Consider the following 17,299-nt stretch of genomic DNA (forward strand, 5'->3'; position numbering starts at 1 on the left):
GGAACTTGGTTGACTGTCACATAAAAAAAAGAGCCAAAAATCCTGACCCGTTTGCTTCCCCCGTGCTCCACTGGTCCTTTTGGGAGGAAAGCAGGGAAGGGGCAAAAGAGAGATTTTAGTACTTTTCATGGTAAGTTAAGCAGCACTCTTTCTGACTTCTCACAGGAAAAGGATCTGCTGAGTAAGAAAGTGCTAATTTCACATCATTGTTTTTCACAGTAGAGCTATGCTGTAAGTACCAAGCCCGAGAGGAACGGGAGCATAGTCAAATTAATGAAAAATAGGTTATAATGATAAATTATTCAAGTGGATAAAATTACTTTGGATTTGGAAGACACTGAAACTTAAGGGCCAGGTCCTTTTCTGGTATAAAAAGATTCAACTTCATCACTTTCAGTGAAATAGAGGGAATTTACATCATTCTGTTCAGGATCTGACTGTGACTGGCAGCATAAGCAGTCATTTAAAACTCAATGGCATATATTTCATCTACTTTGGGTGACAGCCATAAGGTGAATGTTTTAAATTCTGACATGGCATAGCCTTTCTTTTGAGATCAGTGGTGTGATTTTAAAAGGGATGAGATAAAAGCTCTGCCTCTCCAAAGGCACCTTTTCTCTGATGTTAAAGGAAACAATGTAGAAATATTCCCACTAAATAAATCATCAGGGACTTTCAGAATAGATCACATCCTTATGTCTTAAAACTTGTAATACAACTGAAGTTGTTCACCTTAACTCAGTTTCTTTTGTTCAGCAATTTTTCCGTACAAGGAGGCATGTGTAGAGAAGGCAAGTCTGAAGGTAAGACCCCTTGAGAAGAGGTTCCAGTGAACAGAGACAAAGCTCCTCTTTTGACTTCTGGCATGGCACTATCAGAAGTTTAAGCCTCTTAATCCCAGTCAAATTTCTGAGGCGGTGATATTGGAGAACAGATGGAAGGCTGTTATTCTGCTAAAGGTGAATGAATACCAGCAAGCTGTGAGTGTCCCTGGCTCTTCAGAATGGCTTCTGGTTTTTTAAGTGCTTTAGCCAACATAGGGGAGGAAATGTGCTGATTTGGCTTCTGCTGCTCTAAGATGAATTTTCAGTGACATTTTCCTTCAGCTTATAAGCATGTATGCTCACAGAGTGGTGGAGAGCACAACCAGCTGTTGGAGGCCATGTTTGTAGCTAGAACTTGCAGTCAGTTGCACCTGTAGAAAAAACCAGAATCCTCTGAAAACAAGAACTCCTAGAAAGTTCTTTTATCATACTAAACTCTGAGGCTGAATCACATCCTACCAAGCAGCAGACACTGAAGTCATAGCTGTGGCCCCCCTAGGCCCCTGCTGTGATAAGTGGAGAGAGAAAGCCACGTCTCCAGAGACTAGTTCATGGCTTAGGCAGGATGAATCACCCCTCTTGTCTGAGAAGCAAAGGGTGACACCTCTTTTATCTTTCTGAACAGTCTAACGCCCATAGTTATATGAGTTGGATCGAGGTTTTAAGCATTTGTGGCATATAGCTATAAGACACAAGTGCTCACATTAAGCCAGCATGGCATGGCCTCCTTAACACTTTGCGTAGCCATTGCTGTGAGGAGAACGCTTCTTTATCCCCAGATGACTCTTTCAACCATCCCCTTATGTGCAGATGTGAAGAGGACTGACAGTTTCTCCAAAGTGAGAGTATTTTCAAATGTCAAGAAGCTTTATTTTTTAATGTGTTAAACGATATAAAATCCCCAGCTAATATAACTCATAAATGAAATGAGACTAATTAGTAGGAAAGTAATGAGAGAGCATTTACAGAGGTCACATCCTGAGGTCCAGTCACAGCGATGGAAAATGTGGGAGAGGGGTAAAAACTGCAATCTACTTTGTTCCTGTAGCACTGGCATTCATAGTTGTTAATTAACACCAGCAAGGGCAACTTTAGAATGGCAAAATGAGGAGAAAAATGTTAAGGGATTATGAACTTTGTCTTTCCTTTCTCTCCCCTTTGTCTCCTGTGTGTCCCTGGGCAGGCACAAGCTCCTTACTGCCTAGCCAACCTGCCCTTGCATCCACAGCAGGACTATGGCTCTATCCTTCTTTCTCTTTGTTACAGCCACACTGTAGGAAACTCTGGTTCAAGTGCTTTTTCCAGGAAAAACTGAAGAGCTTCTAGGACACCACAAAGTTCTTTTGGCACAGGTCACCCTAGTTATATAGCTGCCCAACTCCTTTTTTAAATGAGAGTCTATCACCCATCTGGAAAGGCAGAAAGAAGCACTTTTTGACTTTGGGAATTGGAAGGGTAAGTCTATTATGGGTTTTTGAGCACTCGCATACAAAGGTATGGAAAGTTGTGTGAGGACTTAAAACAGACCGTGGAATTGGAATACCATCTGTGACAGCAGAAGTGGAAGCTGTTGTACTGACTGCACAGTGAAGGATCCAAATGGCAAATTTATGTTCAGGGTTAGTTAAGCTTGAATAGAAGTATAAGAACTCTTTCTTAACTCATCTGAGTTAGTAGGGTCCTTCCCTTGACTTTAATGAGCATCTATATTGAGCTGGAAGTCAAACCTTGAAATGAAACCTTGGCATCCAGGCAACTGAGATTTTAAAAGCATGAATTTACAGTTTGTCAAAACATCAAGGAGATACTGCTGATGAAACAGCATCTATGCTACGTACTAAATCATAATGCACTTAGTGAAACACAGATGTCTCTAGAAGGAAAATGCCTGTTGAAAACCAGGCCCATGTTGAACTAGGGTCATCCATTTGCACAGCTTTTAACAGGCACCTAGACCTGTGCAGCTACAGGCTCTCTCAGAACAAGGCAGAATTCGAAATGTTTGAGGCAAGTGCAACTGAAGGTGCATGCATCCAAATCAGTGCTCACATTGAAGGAGCTGGATGGAAAGGGAACAAAATGATGAGAGGAGATGCCATGACTGAATTAAAACTGCTGAGAAGTCAAATAAGAAAAAAAAAAAAAAGAATAACATTGATGTTAGGTGTCACAAAAAAAACCCAAAACAATAAAACAAAACAAAAAAACCACCTCCTCCCCACACAAAAAAAAAAAAAAAAAAAAAAAAAAAAAGAAAAGAAAAGAAAAAAAAAGAAATCCTGAAGAAGAAGGCACTATGAGCAAACAGGTGTGTAGCAAGCAACACAATTTAATCACTGTGCCAATCTGAAGTTTACCAGGTCATTGAGGAGAAAAATCACCCACAGGATGCCAGAGAACACTTTCTTTGTTTCCTCTCACTTTAACGAACGTGTTCTCTTCATCTTTTTATTTTTAGTCCAGTCTTCTTGAATATGTGCATTAATTGCACCTCAGCTACCTTTGAATTTTTCACTAGCCTAATTACTCTTAGAGTTTTGCTCATGTTTAGGCTGAACTTTTTCCTTCTTTGCTTATGGCCATTACTTCTTTTTCTGTTGTCTTCTGAGACTTGGTGTAATTTCCTTCCTTCATTTACATTGTTACCTTGAAGATATTTACAGGGAATGTTCATTTTCTTCTTGAGGTTACTCTTTTCCCATGTGTCGATCCCTTCAGTTCCTTTTTTCTTCCTTCTCTCTCCCTAATTTGTATGCTCTCCACCTCTTATTACCAATACAGCTAACATTTTGACTAATTTTACATGTGATTTTTTTTTTCATGTATTTAAGATTAATAGCTAAGTAGCAGAACTTACCTTAAAAACCTGTGAGGGACATTTCCATACTGGATAGTGTGTCTTTTTCACACTGCTTCATGCTTTTATTGTCCATCAGCAGCAAGCTTGAATTGCTAAGCCACAGTCACACACACATACACAAACAAATATCTTTAGCCTTCATTTCTTCATTTTTTGCAAGTAGGACTTTTTATTCCCATTTCTCTAACAGCTCACTGGTGCATATCTTATATTCAAACTGCCCAGACCTGCACAGGTTCTGCATAACTCGTGTACCTATGTGAGACCAGTGCATGTGTTTGAACAAGTGGAGTCTGTGCTCAGCTAGGAAAGACTGGAATGGCATTCCGTGGGAGAGTCCTCCTTCAGATGCTTCTGGGATGCCAGTCCAGGTTTACAGGTTTGCATACTTACAGTAGGTAAGTTATATAAGACTTGCATGTAGATATCTAAAAGGATTTTCAGAAGTGACTAGGCAGGCTGAGCTCCTCATTTCCCGTTTTTACTGGTTTATACCTGAATTCCTTCATATGTGTGCTACCTATAGTTTGCTGGGGTGGGAAGTGCCATTCTCTCCATGCAGTACTCCATGCATTTTCTCCATGCAGAGAACAGTAGGGCCCTGCTTTAACCAGTTCCTCAGCAGCACCAAGGTGACTGTACCTAACAGCAGCAAAAAAAAAAAACCAGAGCAGTGCCCAGGGTACGTGCAGTGGGAGTTAGCATGAACTACAAGGAGCCAAGTAAAAACACACCACAGAACAGGTTCATCTGATGATGAGGGAGTGAAGAAATGAGGATCAGAAATATCTTAGCACGTCTAGATGAGGCACTGTCTTTCTGTTCTTTGCAAACAGACTGATTAAAAATACCACAAACAGAGAAAGGTGTTGGATGTACAAAAAGTGTAAGAATGTACTTTTTTCCTTGAAATCTTTGGTCTCACATTTGTTTATAAAAATTATCTAATAGAAACGTGCAACCTGAGAATGTGTCTGTGCAGGTAATATGGTGCCAAGGAATGGGAATCTCGAGTCTGTCAGAAAAAGAAATGTGTTTAACAAGGCACAAGCTCAAGAAGATACAGTTCCTTTGCCCTGAACCCCCTGCTGTCAGTGGCTGCTGTCAACTGGAGGGTTTGATTTCAACGTTGTAAGAAACCTTAGGCAATCTCACACAGTGCAAGTGAGAAAATGACAGCCCTGTGATGATGCAGCCAGTTTTCCTGATCAGCGTGATTGTATGAGAGCGCTGTACTTAGTTATATTGATTTGTCTCTGAGAACTCTTTCTGCCACATAAATCTCATCGAAAATCTTTAAAGATCTTGCCCCAGAAGGCCACTATGTTATTTTTCTCTGTAAAAAGAAGCAGAGCCAGGAATTCGTTTCTCAAAGTTTTAACTAGAGTGGCCCATTTATGAGGAAGGTGTGAATTCATCTGTTTTACATTTTGAAACATCTAAAAACAGCTCTGCACTTCATGATTAACCTTTACTTCTAAGCAGTACTACAAAGAGCTGTATTTATCTCCTCTCCCTTTCTTTCTTGGATCAAGAGGTTTGAATAAAGAAAATCACCTTTCTTTTAGATGGGGAATTAGAAAGAGCATTGTGCTTATTGTAGCTCAAGCCTTAAGTACAATAGTCACCACATTAAAAAGATACTATTTGTGCCACTTTAGTTAAAAAGACTGATAGTGCTTCCCTTATGGAAGTCTTCTTTAGAGTGACTAAAATGATTTTAAAATAAATAACCACTTTAAATTAAGGATGAAATCTTTCAACTCAGTCAGCGCTAAATAAGCTCAAAATACAAATGCACATTAAGTCTCAATAGCATTATCAATATGTCTGAGACATAAAGTGTGTCTTTATGCCTGTCAGACTCATTTTTTCTAACATATATACAAGTGAATATGAGAAAACACAAGAAGTTTGACCTTTTTTAACTTGGCAAAACTACTTTTTTTAAAGAAGTTACTCTTGAATTTGAATTATCTGTAACAGAGAAAGAACCTGAACACCTAGAGGTATGTGAGTTTTAGGCTGTTCAGGTACAGAATAGATTGCATGAAAGGGCTATAAATATTTCAGTAACAGTAAATATTTGGTAAAATCAACTTTTTTTTTTTTTTCCTCTTTGAGAGCATAATAAATTATTCCTTGCCTTGCTCTGTTGTTCTGCACAGATGTAGTGATCTGTGCACATACTCTAATAGGAGACTGAGGACTTAATTTCATTCTTCTATTTTCTTCTAAATAAACTAACTCCAAGAACTTTTACAGACAGGATGTGCCAAAGTGTCATTTATTCATTTAAACTGTGCAGCCTTGTGCAACTTAAATATAATTACTGTACATCAGAACAAAGCTAACTTCATAAAGCCATGACATGGCAAACAACATCTGATTAGACAAGCATCCTCCTACAAGTGCAGAACCATTGGCAGCAAAGGAGGGTACTGCATTAATCCCAGGACAGTAATAGCAATTAATGCCATATTTACAAACTTGCTCCATTGGAGGGGACAGCTACAGGGCTCATTTCATTGAAATTGGCTTAATACAAAAGTACTGCAATAAATGACAAAATTATGTTCTGCTTAATTTCCTGTTATGTCCTAGAGCAGATTCACATTTGTGAGTTCTCTCCAAACCTTCTTGCTCTAGGTATTCTTATTCTGACTTTATAGTAAATGACTTGAAGTTGCTACAGCAAACAGATGAGAAGTCTGATGCAGTAAAGCAGCAGGGTTTCTGAGGCCTGAAATCAGCAATGTCTAACAGTACATTTATTACAAGTCTACATTTAGTCCCAAGTAAACTCTCATACCTGAAGCATATCAGCATATCTTCACCAATCTGGAAGTGTTTTTAAAAGTGACAGACTGATTAGAGTTTGATTCCATGTTCCAGACTTGAAGAAAACAGTGCATTAATCTTGCCCAGATTGATGTACGTTTCTCACTTTATGCACCACGACTAGTGCCTTTAGTTTCCCTGAACAGACAGACTAAATAGTCATCATATGCAAAGAAATTGGAAGTCAGTTTCTGAGCCTGCAGGTTATAGAAGCCACACATCATGTTTTTTGGAGCAGTATTTAAATCTCTGAGCTCCCCTTGATCCCCACTTCCCCTGACACTGATGGTTTGGGTTTGTGGGAGAGATGTAAATATGGCCACTAACACTTTATGACAGTCCAAGTTTTATTTCTGTCAGGAACATTGTTTCTCTAGCTGCCCCTCAACACTCCTTTAATTTTCCTTCAGTGGCAACCCTCTTTATAATTAGGTGAGACAAACAGACTCTTATCTCCCTCTTCCATGGCTGATAGTAAGGGAATGGAAGGGTAGGAAGAGAACACTAGCTGGCTGCTGCGTGCATAGGAAAAGGGTTTTCATATAGCTACTTTTTGGGTCTTCCTTTCAGTGTTAGAAGAATGATATTTGTGTCTTTATTTCCTAAACTCAACACCTCTTACACCAAAAAAAAAAAAAAGTGCCTTATTTGCCTAGGAGCATATAAAGTGTTCTGGTGGCCTCTAACTCACTGCTGTCCCAAAGAGATTGGGCAGTGGGAAGTCAGCCTAAATGGGGAAGTGTTTTTTTTCCCTTGAGTAATCAAAACATCTTCCAGTGTTCGCAATTTCTCACTTCATCACAACATTAGCTCCAGCAGTGACAGGAGTAACTCATGCTGACAGTACTGGACATATAGAAAAGGGTTTTTGGAGTTTACCAGTTATTAAAATGTACTTAATGAGTGCCCAGAACTATCTGCATGAATGAAATAGTCTATTCACACTTGCAGAGTGTTGGCAAAGCAGTTGTCGGGATTTCAAAAGACAGTAGAAAGTAAGATAAGACTGTGCAATCATTAGCATAACAGATATATATATATATATATATATATATATATATATGTATATATATGGTGTAAATGTTTGTGGAAGTATGTAGGTTACCCAGAGGATAAAAGAAAGGAGATGCAAGAACAGGAGCTCAGTGAAATAGAACTTTGAAGTTCGGCTTTGGTCCAGTTGGTCTCGACGTTGGGTATGCAGCAGGGGTGACGAGAGCTGGCACAAAGCAAGCATTGCCTGCAGGAAAGACATGACCTTTCAGTGGAGAAGAACTGAGAGAGAGAAAGCAGACAGATGACAGGATTTGATGATGTTTCAGCTGACATACAATGAGAGTTTTGTTTTGGTTTTGCAAGGTAATGGTTAATGGGCAGTAACATGGAATTTTGAATGTGTGGCACAATGTCATGACTTTTGTGCCTGAGAGCTTTGTTCATGCATGTTTCTTTTATTTCATAGTCCTCAGGAGCAACATGTGTGATCTGAGTCCCTTTTTGTTCTTTGCTGCACTTTGTGCTTGTCATCAAGCAGTTCATCTGTATTGCCTTTCAGGAGTCCCATCTCCCTTCTGCCAGGATCAATGATAAAATTTTGACTGTGAAAGTGAGAGAGCCCATGGGCCAGATGGATATTTGGTAGGAAAACATTGGAAAGGCTCTTTTTGCAATAAAGAGGTACACAAAGTACTCTAAAGACAAGGACCAATATCTTGTCTCCATGGTATTTGTAATCAATATTATATTACAGGTTGATTAAATACCAAGATATTAGAGCAGTGAATCTCAAAAGTATATTTTTGACTTTTCCTTGTTTCTCAAAAACAACTGTAGAAATTATTTAGAGAAATGTTGGCAATACCAGAATACAACAAAATCAAAATAGCATCATAGTCAATATCTCTGAACAGGCAATCTTGGCAAGGGGGAAACAGTCATCATTGAATCAGTACCTGGCAGATGCTGCAGGTGGGCAAGAATATTACAACTTCATGGTCTAAATGTTTGGCCCATTTATCCTGTTATAAATAGTATAACATGTAGAATAGTTTCTACACATAACTTCTTAGACTTCTAGTGTGTATTTGTTCTTAGTATCCAGTGTGTGCATAAAAGGTGGGTGCCACTCAAAAATGACATCCCTGAGAAGCCAAATAGAATGGTTTTAATCTGTTGTATTGCACATTTCACAGATGTGCAATAAAGGATATGTCTGGTGTGCATTTGACTCTGGAACAAAAAAATGGGCAAGTAAGAGAGTGAAGGCTGTGTGAAGAGCCATGGCTAACCAAGCCATAACTCATAGCAGGAGCAGGTGGCTTGGCCCTCTCATCTCTGGATGACTTTTGTCTTTAGGCTGCTTGTCTTTGGCACCAGTCATTAAGTCGATGTCTGTTTAAACACGAGTGATAAAGTCTGGGAGCAGTGTGAGAAGGAGAAGGCAGAGAGAACCTGGCTCTGTACTCGACCAGCTCAAAAAAGCTAGGCCATCACAATGCCCAGCAGTGGCAAAACAAAGATGCAACTGCCTCTACTTTTTGTTCTGGCAGCTCCACCTTGGTATGTGGGGATAAAAGTACCTGAAGCAGTGCCAGGCTGAGGGGTGCTCCCTCTGTGAGCTTGCAGAGAACAGACTTAGGGGAATGCTGTGTCAGAGACCAAGCCAGTCAGACACACACTCTCTCCTTACATTCCTCTACCAGCTTACTCACTTTTTGCTTACCAGAGCTCTTTTATTCAGTCCTCTCTTCAATGTTTTGTTACCAAAGTTTAGGTTTGTTCTTTGGGGGCATTTTTGGGTTTATTTTATTAGAGGAGGTTTGAGAGTTTGTTTGTTCTAATAAGCTGGAGCTGTAATTGGGAAATGGGTTAAGCTTGCTTCCAATTAAGATAATTGACATGAAATACCCAATTGCACTCTGAGAGAGAGAGAAATAAGTTCCCCAGCTGAGCTGAGCTGTAGAAGAGAGCAGCTTTGCTAACAATGAAGGTAGAAGCAGATGTTTAGAAAAACATGTAAAAGCAATCAGGAGGGGATTTATACATTTGGTTATTAATTAAGATGCATGCATGAGCAGCCAGCCAGCCGAAGTTCTGAGTTAAGAAAGGCAAAATTCCAAGAAGGGGTACAGGGAAAGCTGTATTTAGGAGATTCTTGGAGTTTTAGGTTTTTTGTTTGTTTGTTTGTTTGGGGGTGGAAATGGTGTTGGCTTGGGTTTGTTTTGGGGCTTTGCTTTTTTTTTTTTTTTTTTGGGGGGGGGTTGTTTTTTTTTTTTTTTTGTTTTTTTTTTTTTTGGTTTTTTTTTTTCACTTCTGTAAAGGAGGAGCAGCTGCAAAGATTTTTGGAATTTTCAGGTTAGGATGTCCCCTCGCATACAGTCTTCCTGACTGTTCTCTTGACCATGGTAAGTTTGTTTCTCTTTTGCTTAAATAAAGTAGGATATGATGATAAGTTCCTATCAGGCCATGAGTGTCTCCACAGCTAATGTTTTGTGCACTCTGTGGTTTCCCAAGGTCAAAAAACGTGTCATGATTCTGACGCTGCTCATGTTTTCTTCTATGTGGGGAATAAAGAAAGTAGAATCAGCCTTTCTGATTGGAGGGACAGAGGTGCTTGAGGATTTGATGTGGAGAGAGAGCTGCTGAAAAACTGTTAGTTGTAGCAGTCAGTTTGGAGAAAAGCACAGAGAGTGGGTATTTGCTAGTAACTGTACTGCAATCAGGGAAAGATGTGCTAGTGTTGGCAAGAAAGAAGAAAAGCTTCTAAGATTTTGGATAAGAATATGTTTTTTTTTTGTTTTTTTTTTTTTTTTTAATTTGTACCTTGTCCAACAAACTCAAATTTCCTTTACAGCATCAAAAGGAATGTTATGTGACAGTAAGATTGGAAGAACCAGCACTGAATTGAATTCACTTGGCTGTTCATTTAAGTGATGATTCCTGCAATTTTTATGCAAGAATTAAAGCATCTTAAATGTTTACTCTTTTCATTGGTTCTCTTGTTCAAGCTGTCCTTGAAATTCATAGAATCACAGAATAGCTTGGATTGGAAGGGTCCTTAAAGATTATCTAGTTCCAACCCCCTTGCCATGGGCAGGAGGGACACCTTGCATGAGACCAGGTTCTCAGAGCTCCATCCAACCTGGCCTTGAACACTTCCACGGAAGGGGCATCACAACTTCTCTGGGACGCCAGTGCCAGTCCCTCACCATCCTCACAGTAAAGAAATTCTTCCTAACATCTAACCTAAATCTGCTTTCTTTCAGTTTGAAGCCATTCCCCCTTGCCCTGTCACCACCTGCTCTTGTAAAAATCATTTTTCATCTTTCCTGTCCTTCCAGCTCCCTTCAGGTACTGGAAGGCAGCAATTAGGTCACGTCTTCTCTGCTCCAGGCTGAACAATCCCAATTCTCTCAGCCTTTCCTCCCAGGAGAGGAAGTTCATCCCTCTGCTCATCTTGGTGTCTCTTCTCTGAACTCACTCCGACAGGTCAATGTCCTTCCTGTGCTGGCAATCCCAGAGCTGGATGTAGCACTCCAGATGGGGTCTCACAAGACTGGAGCAGAGAGGCAGAGGAGGAGGAGACACAGTCAACAAGAACTTTAAAAAAGTAAAAGGCTGTTGGCTTTAATGGCTTGTCTAGCTGACTTCTCTGTGATGACTTTTGTAGTATTAATGAAAGATGAATATTTGCAGGGGGTTGTGGATGGTGTGCTGCTGGTTGGGGGCGAGTAATTTTACATAGATAAACCTGGTAAATTAATGCTGGAAAACCAAATACATTTTTTCTGGCTGAAATGCTACCCTTTAGTTGAATTTTCTTTATGACTGAAGTGGTCTTTGATATAGTAAATCAAATAAAAATACAAGAAATATGATAGATTCCTCTATCATGTAAATAAAAGTGGTTCTGCTTTCAGCACATGTGAAGGGTTGCAGACTCTGGACCACCTTTCAGCAGGTGGACTACCAGAATCTCTTCAGCTGTTACTGCCATTATTTAGAAGATGAAAAGCTCAGTCTGATGTATTGTGAATCCTGTAGGACTGCTCTGATGCACAAAGTCACAGAGATGAGAGATGGGGTGGCTGCAGCCTCTCTGTGCTTGCACCTGCAAGTGTGTGTGTGCCCCTGCTGAAGGGAGTGGGTGGGCAGTAGATGCATCCTCCTGTACAGGGCTGTGCTCAGTTTCCTTGGCTTGGTGTTCACATAGTGAGGCAAACAAAAACTGAGTAGACTTTTGCATTTATATCCTGTCTCCTATTGCTTTTAAGAGCTGGGGCTTTTTTGGCTATTCATAGAGAGGTTTTCTTGTGGAGCTTCAACAAAGATTGCAGGTGGATATTTGGGCTAATTTCTCATCAGTTACAGAACTTAGTCCTTTCATAGACCCTATATGGGTTTCAGTGCTAAACTGTTTGATTTTGTGGTTCACTCTAAAGCTTTTAATGAAATATTACTTTGCTGCTGTGACCTTTCCCACTCTTTCTTTGTCCTTGTCCTTTAAATGTGATGGAATTTCTGAAGATACAGACAGCTCTTTTACTAAGGGAGTATTAAAATGAAGAATTTTCTCTGGAGGTTGTTCTTCTTGTGTAAAAAGATACTGTAAATGACATTTGGACTCTCCATAACTGCAATGAGACTAATTTTTTTTTTTAACCTCACATGATGAAAGACAAATAATAACTGAACAGTGCTATTATAAATTATGTGATCTTTATATGCTTAAATAAAGGCATTTTGCACGCTTTACCTTGATAAAGCTTCTGCTGCCCTCCTGGGAAACCTTGGCTAGTCTAAATTAGGCTTGTGATCACAGACTAATATCCTCCTGGTGAATGATTCCTTCTGGAATTACACCACCCTTGGGAGGCCTCAGTGATCACAGAATAGTGATCCTACCGCTTTTATGGCATGGTGCACACCAGACAATTTAGAATGGAATTTCAAAGACTGAGTCAATTTCGCCCTTTGTCTTAAAGTGATTGGAGAATCTTTTCAAAGGTTTATCTTTATGATAGTGTTGTAAATACATAACATAGGTTGAGAGAATTAGAAAAAAAAAACAAGTTAGAAAAAACAATTTATTAAGTAATATCATATAAATAACTTGTTACAAAAATCAATTTGCAAAAAGGCAAATTCACTCTGTCTGTGAGAAATTGTTGTTCAAATCGGTTTCTCATCAAATCCTTAAATTTCATTTCCCCCTGCCCCCCCAACCCCCAAAAAAGAAGCCAGTACAGTGAACAGGAAATATAAGGGAGAGAGTGCACACTTTCCATCTGACAAAAACAAATTGCCCATCCACGCTGCAGAAGAGATAATCATTCCAGCATGGGTCCCTCTGCAACACAGGGAAGTTCTAGGTGTAAACTTCTTGGGTGACAAAACTGTCACCCACAAATGTCTCATTGCTCTCTGCTGAGCAGTGACAGATCCATCCAATGCTGAGGCTCCCTTGGCACAACCAGGGGATGACATCATGAAAGACTGTGTGGCTGGAGCATGCCAGCAAGTGAATCTTCCCAGGTGGAGGCATCATTTTCAATTTATGCTTGGAAGTATTTTTAATTTAAAAAAAAAAATCAATACTAAAAAGCATTTATTTTAAAGGGTTTTAAAAAAAATCACAAATTGCAATAGGAGTTTGCCAGATTGATTTCGCTCAGTAACACAGTTAAGATGCACATAGCATTTATTATAAGGCCTTTCTTTAAAGTTTAATTTTTTCAAAGCAATGAAAATAATCACAGAATTAAAACAGTACAGTGATTCTGAAGAGTTTTTTATGTGTCAAAATCCAGAATGATTTTGTGTTTGCAGTGTTCTTTCTTTGTTGTATTCACCTGAATGCTTAATAGTTCTATAAGTTTGTATCTTTAATAAACACTAAAGTAATTGATCATAGAAAACTAAAAGCTTATAGAAAGTGTCTCCAAGTATATTTACATAAATAGTGCAGTCTCATAGGAAAAGTCAAAAGCCCATGGGAATGGAAAGGATTTCTCTATATGCTGGACTTATGCCTTATTTGTCAAATCAACTTTGTGGTAGGAGAAATTTAAACATAGCAGCTCCTTTTTATTTTTTTCTTTCTTTCTTTTCTTTTAAAATTTATTTTTAAAGAAAGCCAAAGATACATGAAGATAAAAGGATAAGGGCAGGTTCTGTAAAAACTCCTTTGAAATCCAATAACTCTATGCACAAGATTACAGCTTTGTGGCTTTTAAGTGTCATGGGCCTGCTTGCATATGACTGACTACCTCCCCTCACCCCCCATGCAATTCACCTCCTGCTCTTCTTCCTGAATTGTTCAGTTCTCTGACACTTGTACTTCCTACAACCCCAGCCACGGCTCTTGGATACCTAGTGCTGAATTTTATGAACTGTTCAGGAAAGTGTTTTAGTGTATGACAAACACAAGTCTGGGCTCAAAAGTGTAATATTGCAAAATGATGGGCAGGATCAAGATTGTTTCAGCTGGCTTAAATAAAACTGCTGTGGGCAGAGACTGGTATTAAAGCATTGTGTTGGAGTTCTGTTTTTCTCCCTTTCTGGAGCAACGCATGAGTCTGTAGACATTAAATATGCTTTTGTTCCTCTTTAAGTACAGAAGCAATCTCTGAGAAAAGAATTCTTTTTAAAGACTGAACTGAAAGCAAAAAATATTGTGGCTTTGACGTTTATTGGATGAGGCTGCTCTTTCAGAGGTGTAGATAGGTTGGAAAAATCCTGCCTTTCACAGCTTATGATATTTCATACTCACTGGAAGCAACATAATGACTCTTACTTTGTCAGCTCTCATTTGATGAGGGAGCTCAGACTGCAGAGTTAATTGAAATGCAAATGGGCAGGGGACGGATGGCAGCATCCATTTGGGACAGTGGTCTTCTGAAACACTTCAATGCTTCTCATAGCCAAAGGAAACATGGGGAGACCTTTCTAACAGATAGGTCAAACTAACACAGTGGTGCTTGCAGAGAGTTACCTGCTCAAAACCACTGCCAGGAATCACCCTGCATAAGACCACCAAGATAGTTCTGCTGCAGAAATTTAGCACGTGCCTTTCTTTCTGAGAGATCTACATGGAAACAGCCTGGGTTTAAGTTTCTTGGTGTAAAAGAGATGTCTTTCTCCCTATCCACACAGATCTCCCTCTAGTGTGTCAGGAAATCTGAAAGTGTTGGAAGTCCACTGCTGGTTCTGCTCAACATGGATAATTCTGGTTTTCAAACTGTACCTATGTAGACATACCTTTCTAAAGCAATTTCTCTCGGCTGTACTTCTCTATGACTGTTCTGGGTTTTATAGTACTGCGATGTTCATTCTCTTGGTTTTGTGGGATTTTTTTGTTTTGTTTTCATAACAGAGAAATGGAAAAGCTGTAACTTGTAATGTAGACTGCTATTTCCTAAAGTGGATTATTTGAAGGTTGCCTCTTCCATTCACATTTAACAGTGAAGAAACACCTGAAGCAAGACCAGACAAATAATGTTTTTAGGAAAAAATTAGAAAACATTTCTGTTGGTACAGGTGACATATTCTTCTACTACACATCTTTTCCAGCAGATTTTTAACAGATATAACTGAAAAATACAGACAATTTGGTTTTCTCATGGTTAGACACAACTCCATCTCTGTCAGGTTTGGGAACAAATCTCAGTCCTGTGATACTGCTGGTAGAGCTTTGTGCAGACCTCTCTGCAAGTCTTTGCCTCAGCTCTCTTCCAAGCACTTTCTGCACAGAGAGATGTCCTGAAACGGCTGCACTGGAGGTGCAGGCTGCTGCGTCTCCCTACACTGGTGCTGCTCTGGGATAGAATTGGGTTTAACCTGAAGTAGTTCTCCTGGGGTAAAAAACACCCCAGCCAACCCAAGACAAAAACAACTCCCCACCAGTTTTCTGGGGTAAAGTGAGTTTCTTGGGAGCTGAGATGAAATAGTTACTGTAGAAACCTTAGTCCATTTCAAGTGTAGTGATGTTATTGTTCTGCAGCAGCATGGCTGGCATAGCCACCAGATCCCTGTTTCATGTTGACTCCACTGAATTCCTTGGTGTCTTTTAATATGTTTCCTGTTGTTAGGTCAGATGCTTTCCCAAATTAAAAGCTAACTGCATTTTTAATCTCTCTACCTGGCTTAGCAAAACTGCCTAATAATATTTCTTCTTCTGAAGTAGGTGTGGTTGTAAGAAGAGCAGGCTTAAAGCAGCCTTGAAAGCTATTTCATAACCCATAGTCCAACAACTGGTTATCTACAAATGACAACTGTAGCACTGTGTGAAAGCATTGTTAAATACTCATTTCTATCATCTAGCACGCCACCATGCAACAAAGTGCAAAGAAATACTACTGCAAAGGTTTGTATTCACTGCAATATGGCACTTTCAATATTTAGAATGCAGTACTGATTTTATAAATTGCACTTTCTGGTACTGTCAAGCAAGAAGAAAAGAAAGAATTGAACTCTCCTTGCTTTGTGAGAGATGCTAAATCAGTTTAATTTGCAGGAAAAAAATAGACCTTAAAACCTAGATGCATAAATAATAACTTGGATGCAAGTTTGCCTCAAATTTTCTTAGAAGAATGCATTTGCTATTCAGGCACCATATTTGTGGTGACATAACATAATTTTATATATATAATATATTTACATAACAGGCACGAGTAGCCACTCTATTATTTACTGTGTCACTCAATGGACAAGATAAAACCAGCTTTGAATTAAAAGGAAAAAAACCCCAAACCAACGTAAAACTTGCACTTGGACTGCTACTAACAATCAGTAAATCACTGTACAAACATAGGAAAATAGTTACAAGGAGTTCACTGATCTGCTGTCTCATTATCCCACTCAAGAAGTGACTAATGCAGGCTGCTGACTTGCAGAGTGGCCCAGCCCCTTCAGGGCACCGGGGCTGTCTTCAGCCAAGTGCCACCGACTCCCTCTTCCCAGTGAGCTGGAGCTGGCTCGCAGGGCTGAAGAGCATCACATCCAGCTCTGCCATCCCCTCCACACACCAGTCTGTTTCCTTGAGGCTTAAGGAAGGGAAGGGACAGTTCACTGGCTCACTTTGGGCATCCAGCTGGATTCTGAGCTTGGAACCATTTGCTGGAGGCAACCCCAGAGTGAAGGTGAGAGAGGGATGTGTTAGGAAGCACACGGAGAGCCCCTGGAGGGGATGTGCTGGCCCCACTGACATGGTGTGAGGGGAGCAGCCCAAAGTGAAGACCTGTGGCAGGTGGTGCTGAGCATCTGCTGCTGCTCCACATATCTGAAATTCAGATGGTCTCTCCTGTCTGCCAGAGCCAGCTTTTGGACAGGTTGCTTCCTAGAAGTTCCAATTTCAAGGAAGCCATGAAGAGCTAGGCTTGTAGCATCTTAAATTACTTAGGGGCCCTGAAGAGGACATAATAAGGCTCTAGCCATGCCATTGCCATTATGATGGCTGCAACAGCTCAGCACCCACCAAGTGATGGAATTGGGAACCCCATTGTGTTGGACTTAAACACTCTGAGAGGTTTCCACCAGGGAGGCCTAGGGCTCTGGACCCTTGGAAACTCTGGCCCCCTCTGCTCTGAAAGCATCCAATCTATAGTGCGGGGCATCTGCAAGCCTTTAGCTGCTGTGCCCTACACCTACAGGTGTGCATGCTCAACAAGGCCTTTCCTGCCCAGCCAGGGCCACAGCATGGCTGACTCATCCTCTTTGCTCTGAGCTGGTCCACAAAATCTAAAATTCTGTTAGTGTGGTTGTAAAAGAAGTCTAA

The sequence above is a fragment of the Onychostruthus taczanowskii genome, unplaced genomic scaffold (assembly GCF_017590055.1).
Source record: "Onychostruthus taczanowskii isolate IOZ18803 unplaced genomic scaffold, ASM1759005v1 scaffold119, whole genome shotgun sequence".
Taxonomy (NCBI): Eukaryota; Metazoa; Chordata; class Aves; order Passeriformes; family Passeridae; genus Onychostruthus; species Onychostruthus taczanowskii.